This window comes from Gymnoscopelus braueri (assembly GCF_963280865.1).
Source record: "Gymnoscopelus braueri genome assembly, chromosome: 23".
NCBI lineage: Eukaryota > Metazoa > Chordata > Actinopteri > Myctophiformes > Myctophidae > Gymnoscopelus > Gymnoscopelus braueri.
In genome coordinates this window covers 21,228,487-21,251,641 of record NC_137625.1, presented here as the reverse complement: position 1 = coordinate 21,251,641, position 23,155 = coordinate 21,228,487, and the positions used below count along the sequence as shown (strand labels likewise).

The following is a 23,155-nucleotide window of genomic DNA, read 5'->3' as shown; positions in this document are numbered from 1 at the left end:
ACGCAAAAAAAGAATTTGCCACACACACACACACACGCACAATCACCTGTGTACCATCATGGCTGCAGGGGATGTCTTATCAGAGGTCCATTCCCCTTTCTCCCTCAGATTGGTTTGCCTTTTGATTGCTAGCAGATTTATTTTTTGAGCTTTTTTTTTGTCTGGCTACTCCGACTCCTCCAGACCTGATAACCAGGCTGACAGGGGTCTATAATACCCCAAGCCCCCTCACTGTTAGCATCAACGGTCACGATTCACACGCACACAGGCACTTTGACCTGCCCACACTCTAAAAGCAACAATTTAGATCTGACTAATTGAATGGACAACACATACGTGTGGCTCTTTCCCCTGCTCTCTCTTCTCTCTCTCTCAAAACCTCACTGAAAGCACCTTGAGACACTTGTTCATTAAAGTACGCCAGGGGAGAAAGCCTTTACACAGCGGGGGCAGCATTTGTCTGCCTTTTGATTAAGCGATCCTCTCACCTCTCTCTTCTCCATGCTCTCCGTCTCTGTCTGTCGCTTTCACCACTGCTTATTAAGTAGTGAAAGTGGTAGCCAAGAGACTTTGTATTTTACTGCACACTACTGTATGTGTGCTCCACTGCCTTTGATGTGTGCACACAGCTCCATGTCTTTTATTTTATTTGTAAACAGAGCGGGGAGTCAGATTTCTGCGGTGGATATGCATTTGACAGCTTATCAAAGACTACCCAAGAAGCTCCGATCAATGCGAAAATGAGAAAAGTACTGAGGATTAAAGTAAATAGCCTTGGCAAAGCCTATCATGATGAAACAACGGACTAATATGAAGAATTCCTAGCGTATAGACATGGTACAGTAGTACTAGTGGCCCACCATGCCTGTACACATTTTGAGTAAACACCAACTCAACTGACTACCACTCATTTCATAGTCATATTTCAACCATGGAAAATGACTCAATATGTATACATGTAGTACATTTCTACAAGGCCACATAAAGCATACATGCTTACTGTTAATACCAATCAACAAACACTTGAAACAAAATCTGAAAATGATAAAGTCCCAAGAGCTGAGATACCAGCAGGCATACATGTAGAAGGCCACAAGAATAATTACCACAAGGCCTGAAATGCATCCTGTACTTTATTCAGGCATTTATGCCTCCGCCGGCGGGTAGCCAGTGGCCGTATATCCCTACGTCCATCCGTACGTTCGTACGTCCCAACCTGTGAATGCAGTATCTCAGGAATGCCTTGAGAGAATTTCATAAAATTTGCCACAAACGTCCACTTGGAACCAAGGATGGACTGATTAGAACATTTTGGAGTTAGCTGGTTTCTGCCGGACAGCAGAGATATTATACTGTAAAATAATCAGAGCCTGGACTGCCATACAATCACAATGTGGTAGTTTATATTTCCCTCAGTTTCTGATTCAGTTATGCCTGAACTATATACATTACACCAGTCAGAAGGCTCAAATGGCTCTGTAACTAGAAGCTTTAATCTAACCACCTACAGTACAAGCATCACCTATGCACTAGCTGCATGTCAACATCTCCACAGTGCCTGCCTTAGATCAGGTGTTGCACTGCAAGGTTGAGGGGAAGACGCATCTTGGGATTCAGCAACTGGTGGAAAGATAAAGCTTGTTGCCTGTAATCTCTCAACAGACACACACACACACGCGCCCGCGCGCGCAAGCACACACACCATTATGGTTCTGCCAATATCTTCCAACATCTGAGTTGGACAATAGCCTAATCCCGAGCTGAGACAAGCTCCTGCATACAGCCAACTGATTACACTGGTGAGTTATATATATTGTGTGTGTGTGTGCGTGTGCGTGTGCGTGTGCGTGTGTGTTTATTTATTTTCCTATACAGGGAAGACACAAATACCTGCATACAAATGGGATTAAATGTACTTTGGTAGTGTGTTGCCTCCTGTATAGCTATGGCTGCAGCTTTCCTTTTTGGGGGTTACTGTACTACAATGTCTGGAATGAACATCAATGGATATTGTCGCTGTCGACTGGAAACCTTGTACAATATGTCCCAAACTATTACTTTCAGGCAATTGCAAAAAGAACCACCAATGGATCCAATGTAGTTATCATTTAGACACAAACACTTGTTAATACTTTTCTTTGTTTAAATGTTTATTAAAACTTGTTTTTTCTTAATCCAAAATGTAGTGAAAAACATTTGCACACCTAGATTAAAAGTCTAAAACAGGTGCGTATAAGCGGTGATGTACTCAGTGCTGGCTTAATGCAAGGACTTTAAGGACTTTACTATCGTGGAAAGACTGGCGAAATATTGAAACAATGGCTGCTGAAGAACCGGTAAAACAGCGAAACGCGTCGGCAGCACCCGCTGTTGAAGCGCAAATCTTCCACTTGCTCTGGGCAGTATGAGAACATAAGACCAGCGACATAAGACCCTGTATAGAGGGGCATAGTGAAAAGTGATCAAGCACAAATACATTAACACATGAATTTAGTATACTGTACCGTAGATCAAGTAATTAGGCTGTTGGAGTAGTGGGTTCCCATAATACAGACATCGCTACAACGCAAATGTGTTATTGTGGCCTTTGAACATAAATAAAGGCATAACGCTAATGTAAATATCTATCCAGTTACCTCGGAAGCCTCCAAGCTCAACTATCAAACAAGGACACCCTATTTCTGCATCCATTTACCGTGTGTACAAGGATAGAATGCACGAGAAAGCACATGTAGCCAGAGGAAATCCTGTTCACTGTTAAATATGTATCTAATTAGTGAAATGAAGCATTTATTTTGAATATGAACATTATGCAAATGGCTGCACAATAAATAAGGTGCTGCATGTTTAAGAGTTTAAATGAGTAAAGTCCCCAAACTTTTTTTCCCCACTATCGCCTGTGCATATGAATGAAAACATGTGTATGTATGCAAATGTGTCTGTAGGCATGTACTGTATGGTTTAACTCTGTGATTACTCTCGTGAGCAAAAACAAACAGCCTCTGGCTATTCTTTTGATATTCTAACTGCTCACTGATGAGCATGTTGATTCCGCGCAGATTGCCTTGGTGTGTGAATGTGCAAATTGGCGAATGGAAAGCGCTTTCGATAAAAGGCGCTATAGAAATGTAGCTCATTCAGAAATGCTGATCATTTTTAAAGAGACAGGGAGGCTCACACTAGTGTGTCAGTGATTGTAAGTGGAGTTATCCATACATTCCACACATTTGGTTTCTGATTGCGCTGTTGTTGAATAACCCAGTAACATTTATTTTTTTTGTTTGTTATTTTTTTTTAACCCATTATGACCTGAGGCCGATTCTACAGATGCCTCAAATATGAGCGCCTCCTTTTTTTTTGACACCGCAGCTTCTCGGAGACACGAGAGGAGCTCAATGTGCCAAGGACCCCCCTGAAGAGAGGAGCTCAATGTGCCAGGGACCCCTCTGAAGAGAGGAGCTCAATGTGCCAGGGACCCCTCTGAAGAGAAAACATTTTCCATATTTTATGCATTTTATCTGCTAAAAGTAGCAGATGTACAAGCTCGCAGCACGGCACCAAGTGACGGGCTGTGAGCTTGTATATCTGCTATATTTGAGAACCACCGTTCTAAATCCTAAGAGTTTTCTGAAAAAAAGTATGCTGCTATATATACAGTGGTGGAAAAAGTACTCAAATGTTTTACTTAAGTAAAAGTATCAATACTGCAATGTAGAAGTACTCTGCTACAAGTAAAAGTCCGGAATAAAAAATGTACTTGAGTAAAAGTACAAAAGTATTGGTATCAAAATGTACTTAAAGCAGTTTTCAAATAGCCTAGGTATAAAATAGGGCTTAAGTGGTTAATGTATGTTTTATAATGTAATCATTTATATCTACAAAGTACCGGTAACTAGTAACTAAAGTTTTCAAATAATTGTAGTGGAGTAAAAGTACAATATTTGCCTCAGAGATGTAGTGGAGTAGAAGTAAAAGTATTGGAAATTGAAAATACTCAAGTAAAGTACAAATACCTCAAAATTGTACTTAAGTACAGTACTTGTGTACATGTACTTAGTTACTTTCCACCACTGGCTATATATATATAGCTAAAATCTAAAATGACACAGATGCTTTCCCGGCTTTAATGGGTAAACATCACATCTCTGCTATGGCTTCTGGCTTGTATCTATGGTGGCATATATTCTGGGCTGGGAACAAAGCTTGACCGGAGATTCCTCAAGTCTCACAAAAGCAAACCTTGGTAAATTCCCCTCCATGCTGAGAGGCTAACTTCCGCTCACACTGGAAGAAGAAGATAGTTACAGTTCAATATCTACGAGATGCATTCATTCTGCACCAACCTCGGCCCACCTTTCACCTCTCAGTCGCAGTCGGCTGTGTGTGGAGGCCTAAAGAGCCATATTGATTTTAAAATAACAATAACAGTCTGTTGCCTCAGCCCTTTGAGTCCCGGCATTACCTTGATATCCGTCCAATTTCAGGGATGATTGCAAACTGAGTGGGTTTTTAGGCCTTTTATTCACTAACCTGTGTGGTTTCGGTACAAGGCAATCATCACTAGTCATTTTCAACAATTTTGCTTCTCGGGACCATGTCGATGACCCATTAATTGGCAACAGATGTACCCGACCGTACACTGCAAGCCAGGTGTGTGTGTGTGTGTGTGTGTGTGTGTGTGTGTGTGTGTGTGTGTGTGTGTGTGTGTGTGTGTGTGTGTGTGTGTGTGTGTGTGTGTGTGTGTGTGTGTGTGTGTGTGTGTGTGTGTGTGTGTGAGTGCGCGCGTGCGTGTGTGGGTGCGTGTGCGTGCGTACTGGTGAGATCTACTATTTGATTTCGACCTCAAGTCTGAAAAGTAGATTGATTGCTGTTGATACTCTGTCCTGGGGTGACTACCTATGGGAGAGATACAGTAGAAGTTTTAAACATGAAACTCAATTTCACTGTTACATTGCTCAGGGATTTGCTCCATCCTTATGCTGTAGTTTTTTTCTGGAAAAATACATCTGATATACAACCCATCTGAGACTGAGCAGGGGAGGAGGAGGCGTTTTCTCTGGGAGAGTCATGATGCAATTCATTTTGCAGTTTATCAGTCTGAACTGTTCGTTGTTAATGTGTAGCCTGTTTTATTCACAGCCTGCAGTAGTACAGAGCAAAGATTCTTTGTAATATGAAAATGCATCATTATGTATTATGTTTTCTAATGTTTGTTATAAATGCTAAGCATCAGCGTCATGTACACAAATAACAAAATAGTCGAACGGTAACCATTTGATGTCATCATTCTGTATGTGTCATCATTAGTAGACATTGCTAATACAGAAAAATATTGAGAATCACAAGTCTAGATTTGTGTTATGCCTAATAGAAAATTATCCAAGTTACTGCACACTGCAGAATATCAGCCTATGCATACAGGCTTTGACCTGCGATCTGCACTGGGGTGAAAATACCAGTAAATGGTGTGACCCACCATCAGTATCCTTTCATTGCAATATTGAACAGGGCTTTCCCCCCAGACACTCAGTTTTTTTTACCCCGCTAACAATGACACAGATAGCCTTGACTCAGCATCAAACATCACTGCCATAATTTGTCCTCGTCTTCTTTTGCTACCCGGCACGTAATTGATTTCTTCCCAGCAATCTTACTACTTCGACAGGTCTAAATGACATCCATGCTCCCCCACTTCACTGCAATGAAGGGGCTCCCCCCCCCCCCCACTTGCAGACAGTGCCTTGGTATGGTAGCTGTCACATTGACTGGATGACCTCATCAACTACACACTGTCCTCTGCTGGGGGAAATAAGTTACTGCCTGCCAGACGCCAGGGAAACAACACAAGAGGGAGGAGTGGGTTTAGTTTGGGCATGTCTCAAATCACTTACACTTTTACGGGGTGCGAGATATTAGAGCCAGACCAATATATCGTTTTGGGCACTATATATCGTCCATGATTTGCCCTTTTTGACGCCATCTGTATCTGCAATTATGCAACAGAAGGGAGCATGTAGATCTGCAATTTTTTAGAACGTTTGAATGTGGCTTAAGTGGTTAAATAAAATAAACTTCAGTTCATGTGTAGTTAATATTTACTTGTTTGCTTGTTCAATGTATAATTAAAGTTAACAAATACAAAAAAAATCTATAAAAAAATTAATGGTGATTTCTATTTGTGTTTGGTTATAAGTTGTTTTGTTACTTTTTTTCATCTTTTCAGTAAAAACATTGATAATCAGTGGTCTGGAACTCTCCAAAATTGGGTTCGGCATAAGCCCGGAAAATCTGGCATTGATTGGACTCTACAAGATATAGGCCCCGCTGGGCACTGAATTTCTTCCGTTTTGAAAACCCCCCCGAAAATGAGAACGGTGAATGACATAGCTTGTTTCCTTGTGAAGTCGAATGTCTTTTTTGGACAGGCTCCGATTCACCTCTGCTCATCCCAACTCCAATTCTTCTCAAATATTGACTGGGCACAGTCAGATCAAATGGAGAGGGTGCTGGACCGACACAGCTTCCCCCGCAAGGCTTTCAAAGGGGATCAAACATGAAAACAGTGGAAGAAGAAAAGGCTTGTCAGGGCTGTTAAAGATATAGTATTTAGACCACCGCGCCCCATCCACATTCATTCAGTGGTACAGGCATGAAATACTGCATAATTGCAACCTCCTCCCAGACATGCCTTGAGCTCCGCTCGCGTCTCTGAGAAGCTGGGGTGTCAAAACAAAGGAGGCCCTCGTATTTGAGTCCTTCGTTTCAGATCTACACAGAATCTCGTCTCCTCCTGCCTTAAATCTTCTATAAAGTTCAAGTTGTCTGTCTGTCTGTCTGTCTGTCTGTCTGTCTGTCTGTCTGTCTGCCTGTCTGTCTCTGTGTGTGCGTGTGGACAAAATATGCCCATACAGTATGTGGCCCATGCCTGATGTCACAGTATTGACGTGTCAAATACGGACATGTCAGACATTAGTGCGTTAGCATTAATGGTTTCCGTTGTGTGTGACATCAGAGAGGTAGATATGGATAGAGAGAGACGGGGGGGGTTCTACTTCACCAATGCAATAACTGGGAGAGGGAGAGAAAGCCTACTTAACCCACACAATAACCCAGAGAGGGAGAGAAAGATTATTTCACCCACTCAACAACCCAACCATATAGGTACCAAAACCTGTATACACTTTGAGACGTGTTCAGCACATTAACCCTGGCAATGCCAGCCAAGCTGATATTTTCTGCTTGTCAGTGAATAAACAGTGCACTTGATGTTGGTCAAGTAATCAGTAAACTTCTTATCTATGCTGACAGATCCATTAATTTAAAAAAGTTGCTCTTTGTTAAAGGATGACATCTTGCTGATGTAATCCCTCTCTCCCCCTTGCCTCAGCCTCTTAGATGGGAGTTGTTTAATGAATCAAGAAAAGCCAACGCGTCATTGCAAATCTTCCATCTCTATACTGGCTCCCGGGTGAAAGGTGTAATCACACTTACAGTAAATACTGTCATCATACTGTCATCATCTGGTTTCACGTCTGGAGTGGGGACACGTGTCCAGGACAGGCTTCAGACGCACCTCTTGCAGGAGACTTGGCTCAGACTTGGACCCATTTGATTTGGCGTTGGGGACCCGTCGTGACTGCATGCCCTTGCTGCTCTAACCGCTACACTTACAGTAAATACTGCTATGTAGCAGATCTACAAGCTCGAAACGCGGCGCGAATGTCTATATACACATACATATACATATACATACATACTGTATACATATACATATATACATACATATATATATACATACATACATACATATATATACACACACACACACATATATATACATATACATATAAATACATATATATATATATACAATATATTTATGTATTATGTTTTGTCAGTTTATATTATAAACTGACAAATTGTTAAGCTTCAGTTTTGTAATACAGTGTTCCAACCTTCAAAGGTCTGTTCTGACAGTTCCAAATTAAGTTAGAGAACTAAGGCTGCTTTCATTGTTAGGCCCGACAATAGCCTGAAGCCATATGGTTTGACAGGTAGGTCTCTCTCTCGCTCTCTCTCTCTCTCTCTCTCTCTCTCTGACTCCAAAAGAGTAGTTTGTAAAACATTTTCTTCAATTCGCAACAATAGTGTCACTCTGTCACTTTATCTTGTCATCTGTGGACCAGACAGGCTCTGTTCTGGGTTACAGCCACTGTCTAATTCCAGGTCCTTGAGGATGAGGAAGGCGATATATATTTATTGAGCCAAGAAGATGGGACGACCCTATTATTTTTTTTCAATTATATTCTTTTGGCTTTTCTGCTATTATTGATAGTATATAGAGTATATAGAGCCTATGGGGCTCTATTTAGGGCCAGACTGGCTGAACCCACTATTTGGGGATTTAAGGCGGCACAAGGGGCGTTCCCGTGCAAAAGTTGCTCTTTTGGGATACCTGCCTTATCCGCAAAACACCTGCACTACCCGTTACATTATACATAGGTGTGGTTTGGGCGTCACAATAATAAAACCAATCACCGTGCAAGATGTCATAGCCTTTAAGAGAAGACTACGCAACCCATTATCCCCAAGCTCTACCAAACGAATTTGGCATTGCGGGTGGTTTTAGATTCTGCTGTGCGCTTTCCCAAACATGTATGGGAAAAATAGCAATTTTGGGGATAACGCAACAACACGCCCACGGGCACACCTCCATGCGCAAATAACGGAGTCGGCATAATGAATAGCGGGTATAGAGGCCACAAAATACCGCTTAGGGACAGTGCCAGCTCCCTTATCCGTAATTCACGGGTAGCGGGCACTAGGGCTTTCACGACTAGAGATTTTTACAGGTCGACTAATTTGACCCAGTGGTAGTCGACTAGTCGACTAGTCGAAATTTATATTTAAAAAAATATATATACAAAAAAGGGGGGGCATTGTTTTAATGCCATCCTACTGCTATATTACTATTATTATTATCCTCCTGCCCTTATTTTTATGGCGTTTTAAGGGAAGCGTTTCTGGCACAGCAGCGTCTCCAAGGATCCCCATTGCCCAATAATAGGCTTTTATAGGGCATACTTTTGACCCCCTTTTTTTTTTTTTTTCAACTATTCGACTAGTACCAACAAGGTCGACTAGTGGTTATACTAGTCGACTAGTTGGTGAAAGCCCTAGCGGGCAGTAATTCACGGGTAGTGGGCAGCGGGTGCGGGTATAGCCTTGGCAAAAATAGGGCCATACAGTATATGTGGTACGTGCTTGGACCGCTAGGGCAGCGGGCACTCCCATGGGACGACCGTATTCCATCAAGAACAGGACAATCACCCACAGCAACAACAAACAACAAAACTTATAATGTATTGTCATTGGAGAATAGACACAGACCTTGCCATTAGTTTGAGCTTGAGAATGTGTGACAAACAAATAGCTGTGTGACGAACAAATAGCTACGAGCGTAGAGACATTCTTGAAACCAGCTGGCTGAAAGTTAATTGCACACCTGTTCTCTCGCAAAAAGTCAGTTGACCTGCGTGGCCCCGCAGCTGACTTGCAAATAGACGCAATGTTCTTGATTAGAAAAAGTAAATAAATAAATAAACACAACTGCGGTCATGTAATTGACATCCTTTTCCCTGGTGTGTGTGTGTGTGTGTGTGTGTGTGTGTGTGTGTGTGTGTGTGTGTGTGTGTGTGTGTGTGTGTGTGTGTGTGTGTGTGTGTGTGTGTGTGTGTGTGTGTGTGTGTGTGTGTGTGTGTGTGTGTGTGTGTGTGTGTGTGTGTGCGCGCGCGTGCGTATGTGCGTGCGTATGTGCGTGAGTGTGTGCGTTTTAAGTGCCGAGTAGCCACTGAGCATGCACGTTAAGCACCATAGAGAGATACACCGCCCGAGGTCCTCTGACGCAACTGGAGAGAGGCTGATGGGAATTCAATACACAGCAACGACACAGCCTAATTTATTCCACAATAAACCTGCCCGGCGCTTGTTTGTCTGCAGTCACATTCAGGGTATATGGAGTGGACCGATGTTACAGCAGATGTTCATCAGAGCTGTAGATAACATCCTCAGGGTTAAAGCTGTAATCTGTACCTTGCACGTCCGACCCACATGGGTCGACCAGTCTTCTTACAAGAAGCCATCCATCCCTGCAAGGGGAGATTTTGCTGTCAACCAGTAGGTGTGGTATAACGTCAGTGGTTCTCAACCCTGTTCAGGCCTAACCTCACTCCGTCAAATGGAAGAAGCTTGCGACACACATTTTGTTTCACAGCGTACTTGCATCTGAGACTTCGGGCGCAGAATCGATGACAGACGGAGTTTCATTTTTTCAAGCTACTAGGCAGGTGATTGGATGATCCCGCCCCTAGCAGCCGCTGATTGGTTCGTATGCGCAGCGGTTCGGGCAGCTTTACTCTGTGAGCAATCCCAGACCCTCCTTCCTGAAACCAAATGCAATGCAATGCATGAGATTTCCGGAGGGAGGGGGTGTTTACCAGGCTAGTTCAGGCCCTCAAAATAATCACATTTGAACTGGGGACCCCCAATAATTATCATATATGAACTGGGGACCCCCCTCCCACCCTGACAATCACTTGGCATTGTAAGCATTATATTTAGTTTAGACTCGCTTCCACAGATAAGTGTTGTGAAAATAGCAGATCTACAAGCTCACAACGCCTCGCTTTGCGAGGCGTTGTGAGCTTGTAGATCGGCTATTTTCAAAATGGTTGCCCCTTATATAATTTGACAATTTGACCAAATGTTTGACCATTTCTTATGGTATAGTTTGTTGATTACTTTTGATGCAGTAATGGTCTTTTTCTTTTCTTTCTTCTTTTTTTTTTTAGGAATTAAAAAGGTTCTTGAATTGTCACTTCACTGTCATCTGGGGACCCCCCCCCAACATCATGTGGGGACCCTCCTGGGGGTCCCGACCCACAGGTTGAGAACCACTGTGCTACGTGACACCATGCAGGGTCTACATTTCACAATGGAAGAGTATAGGGAGACCTCCTTCAACCCCTGAAGATGCGCTAGTAGGGTATTAACATACTCTACCATACAGATTGGTTAAAATGATATTTTAATTATTAAAAAATAAGTTCCCGCATAGCAGCTTTAATTTAAGTGAGAATGTACACAAATATGGTGCATCTATGTTATTTGTTTTGGCATTTCTTTCAGTCATTCTGACAGACACTTCAACCTTAAACACATGACACACTGTAGCCTCCAAAATGCACCAGTGCATGTCACCCCACTGGGGTACATTAAGGAATAATTGGAAGACTCAGAACATTCCAAACTCATCAAAGGGAGCCACACAATCTAAATAAAAGGCGTTAGAACTTCCGTTTTCCCCGGCAAATTAGCTACTCTGTCTGTACTGGTGATAGTAATAATAGTAATATGATTCAAATAATGAATTTCGTGTGGGAAAAGGATGATGCTGTTGATGATGCTGATGATTATAGTTATTTTCCAAAACAGTCATTATCCCATGGAAACGTGATGCACCCGCACACAAGAAGAGAAGAAGAGTATTTTCCATCCATTAACAAAAGAGAGTGTGCTCACTCACTGCTATTATTCTTCACATTTATCAGAACGAGAGTGCATTTGCATCAGCTTTATTTACTTAAATCATTGCAGCTACTCTTACAAGCGTAATTTAACCCCCCAAAAAAATACAGTTCTACATCTTCCGATTATTTCTCTCATAAATGAGAACACTACCCGGTGCTGCCGTCCTTGAAACAGGGTCCCACAGTCCCATCATCACATTACACCACACAACCTTTCTTTGACAGCTGAACTCTTCTGACAGTTGTTCTCTTGCCGTTACCGTGGGCCTTGTAGAGAGCGAGGAGTCGGGTGCCACCTGCTCCTGGACACAACAGTACTGGCACCCACGCCGCTGACCGTGCGTGCCCTTTCACCTTGCCACTGCAGCATTAGGGCAGTCAGAGCAAAAGATCCCATGGGCAATATCCAATCGCTTCAAAGCTTGGGGGGGTGCATGCGCCCCCACTGATCACCCCTTTCACTTTGGACTGTGCAGCCTGCGTCACGCAAACACGCCACGGTCAGGGCCGTGTGTCCTCTAGTGACTGAAAGCAGCGGTGGATAGTAACTAGTGGTAATAGTAAAGTACATTTACTCAAGCACTGTACTTCACAAGCATTTTCACTTCACTGGAATATTTCCAATATTCAATACCTTTACTTCTACTCCACTACGTCTCAGATGCAAATATTGTACTTTTGACTCCACTACAATTATTTGAAAACTTTTTAGTTACTAGTTGCTTTGTAGATTTTGATTATTATTTACAAAACATATATTAACCACTTTCAGCCCTATATATTTCGGCTATTTGAAAATAGACGATCTACGAGATGCATTGTGACGCGTTGTGAGCTTGCAGATCTGCTATTTTTTTGTATCATTCATTTTGAGGACTTGAAATGGGACTTTTACTTTTGGTACTTTAAGTATATTTTGATGCCAGTACTTGGTACTTTTACTCAAGTAAATTTCGAATTCCGTACTTTTACTTGCAACAGTGTATTTCTATATTGCAGAACTGCTACTTTTACTTAAGTAAAACATACGAGTACTTTTCCCACCACTGAGTGAAAGGGACAATACACTCCGTCAGGGTGCTTGTCCCTTCGCATCACCAGCACACTGCTCTTAGAGATGAGACGCTCACGCGACTCACATGGAATGTTTACATTACATTACTGGTCACTCAATATACTGTACAACTTCTGGGAAGTTTGTGTAACATCACATCAGTATTCAGCTCATGCTGGAGTGGGCTGGGTGATCCCCATGAGGTTACTGGTGGGGGGCAGGAATAGTGGAAATCTCAGGGGTACAAACCTGTCACCACATACAGACTACAGAATGTATTGAGCTACAGCTACAACATATTTTGACAAGACATCAATCCAAACTATCACACACACACACTCACGTGCACAACACACACACGCACACGTGCACGCGCCGCTCGTACAGTACAGTATGTACTCGAATCCACAGACAAACAAACCGACGAACACAGTTCTTGCCATCTTGTTTTCCAGACAGTGCTGTTTTCTATTTATCCTCTATGGGACCGCTGTGTACTAGTCCTGTATTGAACAGCGTGTGAGATGTTGCTTTGCTAACCTCGCTAACTTCACTAAACTCCTACAGAGACAAGGGGACAAGGTCTTAGCCCGGGCCGTGTATCTGTGGTCAGAATGGAATGTGAACCCGGCTGAGAAGAAGGGGGTTAGTTATAATGAGGCATCCCCCCTCTGCCGGTTGTTTGTTTGGACAGACCGGCTGTTTCACAGAAACATGCTGTGTGGATGGAATACTAATGCATATATAACTAATGGCGCTCTCTCTCACTTGACGTGCACTTGTTCACTTCGCACACACTCTCTCTCTCTCTCTCTCTCTCTCTCTCTCTCTCTTTATTTCTCCCCCTCGCTTTCTATTTAATTCTCTCTCTCTCTCTCTCTCACTCTCTTCTCAATTGTTCCCAAAGAACTTTCTTATCTCATTTCATGTTCTGATTCATCCTCCGTATCCATTAAGTGTGCCAAACAGAACACATGTCGTCGTCGTCCCCCCCCCCCCCCCCCACACACACACACACACACACACACACACATCCAGCTCTTTCCTCTTTCTGACAGCTCAGTGATCCCGTACTCTATTCACATATTGGTGGGTGGACACACTCTGGTCTTTGCAATGACAGTGTGGGCCTATCTTTCTAAGTCCCTCTCTATCCATTTTAAGTATTTAAGTTTCAAAATCAAGAAATAAAGTGGATTAAAACCCAGTGAGATTTGAGCAAGGATTAGACACCCCCTTTGGTATAAGAAGGGTTTATAAACTATTTATTTTGGCACTCAGTGTTGGATATTTGCCTCTAGGTATTTCGAGCATTCTGTTAATTAATGCCACAGCCAGCAAATAGCATGTGTTTCATGCATTTCCCCTAAGTTTGTGTGTTTTGCACTGTGCATTCTGTGCCTATGACAGTGCTGTTATGTCCTGATGTACGCGAGATTCGTGGGTTTGTATGTCATGCATAGTTACAGATTTAAACAAATTAAACAAACTTAAAAAAAAACGTGGCTGAATTTTTGTTTTGTTTGGTGGGTGTTTTTTGAGACATTTAATAGCACTAGGTTTCACCGGGGTTAATCTGTGAAATCTGTGTTCATAATTTGAGGCATTTTGTTCAAAACGGAGCACTCCTGCAAACTTTGGAAGCCATTTTTAGCCAATCAGGATGGAATATGAAAAATCTGGAAAATCAAATTCGTTTAATGACTTTAGAGATACTGTGTACCGATTCGCGTGACGTTTGGACAAAATCTATAGGAGTACTGTCAAAAAAATGTTTTGAAAAAAGCGGCCTCCTGGTGGCGCTATAACAGGCCCATGTGAAAAATTTGGGGCAGAGGTTCTGAATTGGCATCCAGGGAGTGTGTGTGCACAGTTTCGCTGCGATCAAGCCAACGGAGCCAGAGATTAGCTGGTCACAGACAGACGGACGGACGGACAGACAGACAGACGGACAGACAGACAGACAGACAGACAGACAGACAGACAGACAGACAGACGGACGGACGGACGGACGGACAGGGTGCAAAACATACTCTCTCGCCATGCCTTACAGCCTGGCGGAGACGATAATAATAATAATGAACGAACAAACAAATGAACAAATACAAAATAATATGCATAAATCCAGTGGCACTAAGGACACAAATACAGTGCAATTTTAGACAATCATGAATCACTTGTGTTGATTTGTGTGTTCGCCTACACGGACAAAATGATGACACGAATGCTGTCAATCACTGACACTGTAGACATGCTATGGAAACGGTACCGAATACTAATAACTAGCAGTTGTGGGTGTGAAATTAATCAAGATTGAGCAACATCTGTAGATTGTTTAAAGCCAAGAGCTGAGGAAGACTTGTGTTTTTCTCCTCCCACAGTCAGCTCTCCTGCCCGGTGACTGTGGAGCTGCAGCTAGGCGAGGCGTCAGATGTCGGGAGTAAACAGAAAGCAGTTTGTGGACATGTTTGTTATGTTTGCAGACACATGAAACAGACACAAAATGTGCACAGGGACTCGTGCAGCGTTAATTTACCCGTTTTAATTTAACTGGGAGCGTGACATCAGAGAGGGAGAGACTGGGAGTGCACGAATGTAACAATGTTACATTTGTATACTCTCAGAGTAAAAAATGGAACCCCTTTCTTTTTGCCATCAACCATGTCAGATACCACCACCATCACTGCATTGTACCTGTTGTGGAAGTCCCAGACTTCAGTCACAGACAAGTTTGGTGCGCTGTCGGCTGTCAGCATAGCTCCTCCGGTTAGACACGAACTACGTCGCACAAGTTGAGTTATTGAGCGGAAGATTAGGAAGACATTTTTGGCATTTGTGTTTGCCTCATCCTCATGTTTGCGTGCTTCAAACTAGGGGTGTGCCGATATATCGTCCCGCGATATATCGCGATACGTTTTCATGACGATATGTATCGTTTAGGGGGGGAAACAACGTGTTTTTTTTCTTTCTTTTTTTAATAATAATCAGGCATGCAAACAGCCCTGAGGTGAAAAAGGTGACAACATGTTTTGTTTTCGGGTCAGGTGTCACACAATTGCCCTATTTGGATTCAAAACGGCTATTGTAGCTGAAAAGTTACAAGTTTGCATGTCTGAATAATGCAAAAACAGAAGTATTTGTTTGCATTTGATTTTTTTACCCCCCATATATTTTCATAAGCTTCCCCCCCCCCCCCCCCCCCCATATATTTTCATAATAAAAAAGTGCCATATATCATATCGTATCGATGTTGTGAGCCCAATATCGTATCTATCGTTTCATGAAATTAGTGTATCGGCACACCCCTACTTCGAACTCTTTGCACTGAATTTGTACTGTATGCAATCGTGTGAACACACATTCGGTGTTTGCGGGTGATATGCCACCCGTATTGGAGCTGTCCAATTATAAAGGTGCTGACATTTTGCATCTTTCTGTTTTGGGTGCTGACATTTTGCATCTTTCTGGTTGAAATAGCTAAATCCGCCTCTGGCTAGAGCAATATAAAGCTTTCACTAAAAGGAATTGGCATTTCAAAAATAGAACAGTATGTGATTAATAATTAATTGATATTGTGTTGTTATTCCCGTACGAAGTCTGGCCACGGCTAAAGACATAATTATGGCGGTTCAGAAGGACAGAAGAGTGTAATTTCAATTATTCATAATCTATACAATTCCATGACCGTGCTTACTGCACTTTAAAAACCTGGTCAGTCTGAGCTACACAGGGGCCTTATCATTACAAAATTATCCAATCCCATTTCAGCGCTATCATTAGCAATCCTATTAGTGCTGAGATTGGAACACGGACCCTAAGTGGCAGAGCGAGCCACAATGATGCTCACGATCAATTTAACTTTCCATTCAACATCTGTGGCCATGTCACAACAACAACAAAAACGTGATCCAGCGGGGTGGAAAGACTAACACAGGCAAAGCCGTCCACCATTCCTCTAATGAATGATGTTTTCTGCTACTTTCCCCAGTTCCGCTTCTCCCATAAGCTATTCACAGTTTATGCCCTGCAAGTATCTAATTATCTCTCAAGAAATGGTCGTAATACCACTAATAACTCTGCATGGTCCAATCGAAATCTCACTCCACTGCAGCCACTGGCAGTAAAAATAAAATGAGATTCCTTTGATTGAGCCAATACATCAGAGTATTTAGGCGCTGCTTCAGCGGCGTGTTTTGCAGTATGTTATTTCACAGTTCCTCCGGGTTAGGTTCCGTGCCAATTAGCATTGTTGCATCAAACAAGAAACCAAAGGTAATATGACTAACTTTTATGTATTCTGCATTAATGTACAGGCAGATGCTTCTAACCCAAAGCATGGAATATGGATGCCCATGCAGATGTGTCCAATCGGTTCTTGTCTGAATGGTAAATAAGCGTCAAGATAATGTTGTTTTCCTTCCCTCGTCTGTCTGTCTAACTTGCTTTGCCTCTCTCTCTCTCTCTGGTGACATGGTGCGTGAGACAGCATCATCCCTCAGTTCATTAGATAGATACAAACAGTCCCCGCTCCCCTGTGGTGTGCTAACTGAAGCCAGCACACACAAGCTCAGAGAGAGAGATAGAGAGAGAGAGAGAGAGAGAGAGTTGGGAGGTGGTTTGCACCCTGGGGAGACGTAGTCCCTGACTGACTCACATACTAAACATACAACTGTGTTCTCCCTGTCCAAAACTGGCTTCGCTTAAGGCACATGCAACTACGCAGGCTCCTTGTTCAAGGACTGACATACAGTAATCGGCTCTCTCTGCATAGTGCATACAGACGCTTCAGTTGTTACATAGTAAAACTAAAAACTAAACATACTCCAAATAAACAACAGCCTTTAAATAAATTATTGGTCAAATAAATAGGCCTTTAGACTCCACCCCTCCTGTCACCCACTGCCAAGCACTGGGGCATGTGAGAATATATGCATACTGTGTGTGTGTGTGTGTGTGTGTGTGTGTGTGTGTGTGTGTGTGTGTGTGTGTGTGTGTGTCTAATGAGCTGATTGATTGCAATTGAAGGCCTCCGGTTACCATTAGCTCTCTGAGATCAAACAACATGTTAAGCCAATCGAAGGGCAGCGAGGCATAGGCCTGACCCTACACTTTAATGTCCCAATTACAGTAGATGTTGCTTTTCTCAACCGGAGAAGACCTCTGTGCTGGTGATGAGATGAAGGGTAATCTACCAGAGTGTGAAGTTGCTGTTAGTTTTATTTATTTTTGTGACGGGGGCCTGACACATACATTTTGTAACTTTGTTTTGGGCAAAACATGCGCTCAAACATGCATGGGAGGGAGGGGACACACACACACACACACACACACACACACACACGCACACGCACACGCACACGCACACACGCACACACGCACACACGAACCCATCTATTTGAATTCCACCACAAAAGGTCTTACCAGCACCGTCAATAGGGACCTTCAGACAAAGGGAGCAACCCCTCACAAGAGGAACATTCTCTCATGATGACCAGCTTAAAGCTTTCTCCAGACTGCCTCGATTGTCGAGCATTGCAAGTAACGACATAGTTTGCTTGGTGGCTCAATACGAATACTCGGATTTCTGCACATGACTATTAACTGTGCGGCCCCTCCTGGAGGACTCTGTCCTCCTCACCGTCAGCTCTCATCACCCGCAGACTGTGAGTGGACTGAATAAAACATAAGGCAGGCTCTCTCTCTCTCTCTCTCTCTCTCTCTCTCTGTGTCAGGGCACTGCCACTCTCAGCCATTGTGATTGTGAGCACGACTTAACCCCGTCAAAAGCCGGTGAGGAGGCTGAGGACTCTATCATTAGCTTCCTGCTACTAGTCAACTGCATTGCAACTTTTCCACTATGACGGCTGGAGGAGGAGGAGGAGGAGGAGGCAACGCAGGAGGCATTCTTCTGACAGGTCTCCTCTCTCCTCCGGCACGCCTCTGACTCCTTTCTGCCATCACTTCCCTTTATCCTGTCCTCCTCTCCTCCGGAGGCCCTCTGGACCCCATCAAGATGCACTCTGTTCATCTCACATGTGGAGGGGTCAATGTGCACCCCACAAGAATAAACCAGCCACTCAATGTGAGGATCTTTGTGTATATCCTCCCCCCTATTTCTCTCTCTCTCTCTCTCTCTCTCGCCCTATAGACCAGAATTGGCTCCATTCACAGAGTGTCCCTCCCCCCTGGAGCGGCCTTCTCAAGGCCCTCACAGTGCTATTCTATGTCTCAGGCTCCTCCAATGAAGAGCATGTCTCGTGAAAGCATTGGTGGGCGCAGAAAGAAAACACACGGGCTTTGTGCATGGTCTTGACATATAGGCGAGATCACGTGGTGAAGTGCGTGGGGGCGAGAGCATTTAAAAAAGGAGAAAAGGCTAAAAATGCATTAAAAAACTGCTTTAAAAAAACGGGGGCCTTAATGGCATTCTCGGAGGAAAATGGCATGCGCTATTTAAAGAAATGGAGCGGATTTTATGAGTTCCCGGCCCTCCTGGCGCTCGTCCAGCTGAATCCACATTGTGCTCGGACTTCCTGCGGACCAAAGCTGGGTTTCTCAAGCTCATCTCCACCTCGTGTTTAATCTCCCCAGAGCTTTCATTAGGAACACACCATGTGTTGATTCTAAAGAAATGAAGCGGCCACCTCATTTTGAGTGAGAATGAGCCCGGGAAGGGCTTTTGTCTGTGACAGGAATGCCCCGTAGCACAGAGAGGAACACTGTTTGGTCTGACTTGGGTTGCTATACCAGGACTGGAGATAGCCATGGCAACGCTAGCATAACCCATAAGGACCGGGAACGCATCCGTGATTTTTTAATTTTTTATTTCTTTGGGCTATTAAAAAATAGCAGATCTACAAACTCGTAGCACGGCACCGAGTGCCGCGCTACGAGCTTGTAGATCTGCTGTTTTTTGAAAAATCGTGAAAATGTGTGCAAATCTTTGAATATATATATTTTTAAAGCTAACATTTTTAACTCAAATATTTGCTTCTGGGGATTCCACAAATGCCTTCTAAATCCATGTTGCAATAATATCAGTGGTTCTCAAAAATGTTCATGTCAAGGACCCCCAAAATTATATGTATTTGGCCGCGGACCCCCAGTTCCAGGGACCTCCAGAAGCAAAGATTTCAGTTAAAAATGTATTTATATATATTCAAAGATTTGCACACATTTTCACGACTTTTTTTTCTCAAAAATAGCAGATCTACAAGTTCATAGCGCGGCACTCAGTGCCGTGCTATGAGCTTGTATATCTGCTATTTTTGAAGATGCGTTCCCGGTCTTAATGGGATAAGGTCCACCGGACCACATAGTGGCGATACAATGCGGCTTCTTGGGTTTGTCATTCCAGTCAGGCCTGACCCAAATTGCGATATCCTGGGAAAAGCTGGCCCACTTCGGCCAGCGCGAAATGCACACATTTCACAGCGACACAGGAATACTTTGCATGCATGTTTGGCTGATAATGAGGGAAACGTTGTTGTATGGGTGTTTGAAGTCGATTCACTGAGGGAAAAGGGCCCTATAATGCTTTCAACACACCAGTCCACATCCTATGACAAACGTGTTATTGGCACTCTTCACGTTTATATACGCTACACACAGCGGAAATATGACAACGAGCCAGCTTTGTGTGGTTATGTTTTTCAGTGGTTTAATATTCTTTTATGTTTTCATATTTTTATTAGCTCGTATCAACAGCCTCAGGGAAAACCACTATTTAAATAAATTGGAAAGCCAACAAAGAGGCAATTGGCTGCAGCCAGCTACAGAAGCCTTTTTTAATATTTTATTGAAGCAGTAACTATAAGAGTGAAAGAAAAACGCATAGAATTGTTTTGATCACCGATGTTCCTCGAGAGACAATTTAAAGTGAGTTGCTTGAGCAGCTTTGGCCACAGAGCTTTGGCTATTGTGAGAGATGAAAACATTAAGAACAAAGGGGTCTACTCCAAAGCAACAGTTTCATAAACACAAATGCATATCTCACAACACACACGCGCGTGCGTGCGCGCGTGCACTCCTGCTACGACCAACACAACATTATTATTCTCAAATGCCATCTGCAACACCAGAGTCTATCTGCCCAGAATACTTTTATTTTTTGTGTCGAGTTGCCAAACTTTTTGGTCCCTGTCCGCTCTCCTCGGTGCTGAAATCTACCCTTCGCCCCTCACGTTTACAGTACACCATCTCTCTGCCCCGACTACCAAACACTGGCAAACACAGAGTGTGCACGCAGAAAGAAGAAATTGACTTACTTTAAATTGGAGGTCTGGTAGTTGTGTTTCTCCCTTGCCGTAAGTTTTCTTTTTTTTCTCTCTTTACTCTCTTCTCATCTGCACCTCTTCACTGTCTGTCTTTGTACCACACTCTCTCTTTTTCTCTTGTCCCTTGCACAGGGCTGGGCATATGATAGCTCTGTAGTATATTGTGTGTGTATGTGCGTGTGTGCGTGTGTGTGTGTGTGTGTGTGTGTGTGTGTGTGTGTGTGTGTGTGTGTGTGTGTGTGTGTGTGTTGTGTGTGTGTGTGTTGCCGAGGGGGGCGTGCTGAAAGCTTGGTTTCCTGACTCGTGATCAGGAGCTCATTACCCCAAGGTCACTCCAGGGACGGCCCCGCTTGGCAGGGCGCAGCGCTCACGGAAAGACAGCAGGAGAGGGAGGAGATGTGAGATGGAAGGGAAGAGAGAGAGAGAGAGAGGGAGAGAGAGAAAGAGGGAGAGAGAGTGCACTTAAGAGCCAAAGTGCTCGGGAGATACACAGGGGATAATGAGATGGAGAGAGAGATGGACCGACAGAAACATTAGACAGAACTAAGAGAGCAGGACAGGGATAAAGGCAAACAGCCAGCCTGCCAGACAAAATATATTAACAGTCAGCTCTACAAGCTTGGCTTGGATAACTCGGTGTAGTGTATAACAGAGAATGAGCCTGCCACAGTTTGGAGCAGGCTGGACCACCCAAGCCAAAGACAGACAGTTACATAAAACGTAATGTATCTCTGTGCGTGGAAAAGCCCATCCAGGCACAGTACAATCAATACGCTATTGACAAGCAAACCCACACAGTCTTTGCTGCCAAAGCTTTTATATAGCGCTGCACTGTAAACCAGCAGTTCTGACATTGTGAATCACCCCTCTCTCTGTATTTATAGAGCATCCATGTCTGGCTATACGACGACGCCTGGCCTCTCGATCTTTTTTCTTGTTCAGTCATTCTCAAAGTGGGGTTCAGGGACCCCCAGGGGACCTTGAGGGGGTTCTAGGGCGTTTAGGAACAGCTTAACCACTTAAAGTAGTAGTTCACCCACAAAATGACTTATTTGCAGACCCCATGAAGCCTCGACTTCATGGATTTTTTTTTCGTTTTTGTGGCATTCCTAAGCCAATAATTTGATTCCCGTCTCCTACCGGCTAATGTATCCGGTAGGAGACACAAAGTAGATTCTTTGTGTCTCCTACCGGAAATACACCCGGTCATCAAATTATTGGCTTAGGAATGCGACAAAAACAAAAAAATCTCCATGAATTGAAGGCTTCATGGGGTGTGCAATTGATAGAAAATAAGACATGTTTTGGATGAACTACTCCTTTAAGCCCCATTTCAAAAGACGAGAGCTTGTAGATCTGCTATTTTCGCTGTGACATGGCAAAAATAGAGACGCCAGGTTATTAAGTGGCACCAGATAGAAGGTAATCCAATGAGAGAATGTATGACTCTTGAGATCATAGGTTTCCTCTCCACCCACCTACAGTATAGACAGTTATAGAATTCTGTACTTACCGGTAATCTAATCAAACACCTAAGATCTTCTCTTAACTCATTCACTGCCTGAATTATTTCTGGCCGCGTTTGCCCACTGCCAGAGATTTTTCATTGAAAAAAAAAAGTACTCAGGAGCCGAGATACAGAATTTTTACGTTTTAAGTTAACAAGGAAGTGGATAGGAGTCTAGATCTTCGAAAAATCATATCTCCTTGGTCTTTGGGTCAAATTTAAAAATAAAAATAAAAAGATTTTAAAAAAAATAGTTTTTTACGTCAGTGGCAGTATTGGTAAACGGGAATAATTACGTTTATTACGTCAGTGGCAGTGAATGAGCTCTGGGTCCGCAGCCTAGTACGTATCAATTTGTTCAAAATGTTTGTTATGTACAAGCTATACCTATCTCTAATTTCTCATTTTGGATCAATTTAAGCTCTCATTTGCTTTGTTGAGACATCCTCTTAGTGTTGGCACGGTAACAAGCAGTGGGTGTAATCAGTGGTGTAAAGTAACTGAGTACATTTACTCAACTGTAATTTTAAAGTACTTTTACTTTACTGGAGTATTTCCAATTGTCTATACTTTTACTTCTACTCCACTACATCTCAGAGGCAAATATTGTACTTTTACTCCACTACAATGATTTGAAAACTTTAGTTACTCGTTACTTTGCAGATATAAATGATTACATTGTGAAACATACATTAACCACTTTAGCCCTATTTTAAACCTAGGCTATTTG

The 23,155-nt window shown here is 43.1% G+C and overlaps 1 protein-coding gene across 2 annotated transcripts in view; it reads right to left on the bottom strand.

The window, feature by feature from the left end:
- ptn (pleiotrophin) overlaps nt 1–23,155 on the bottom strand; it is an 84,733-nt gene that overhangs the window by 28,943 nt on the left and 32,635 nt on the right. The window contains exon 1 of one of the 2 annotated variants that reach the window (XM_080421457.1): nt 20,910–21,006. The exons of the other annotated variant lie outside the window; for it this stretch is intronic. The gene's annotated coding sequence lies outside the window, so the exon portion shown is untranslated. Of the gene's footprint in view, nt 1–20,909; nt 21,007–23,155 lie in introns of those variants that run through there. 2 annotated transcript variants of the gene reach the window in all.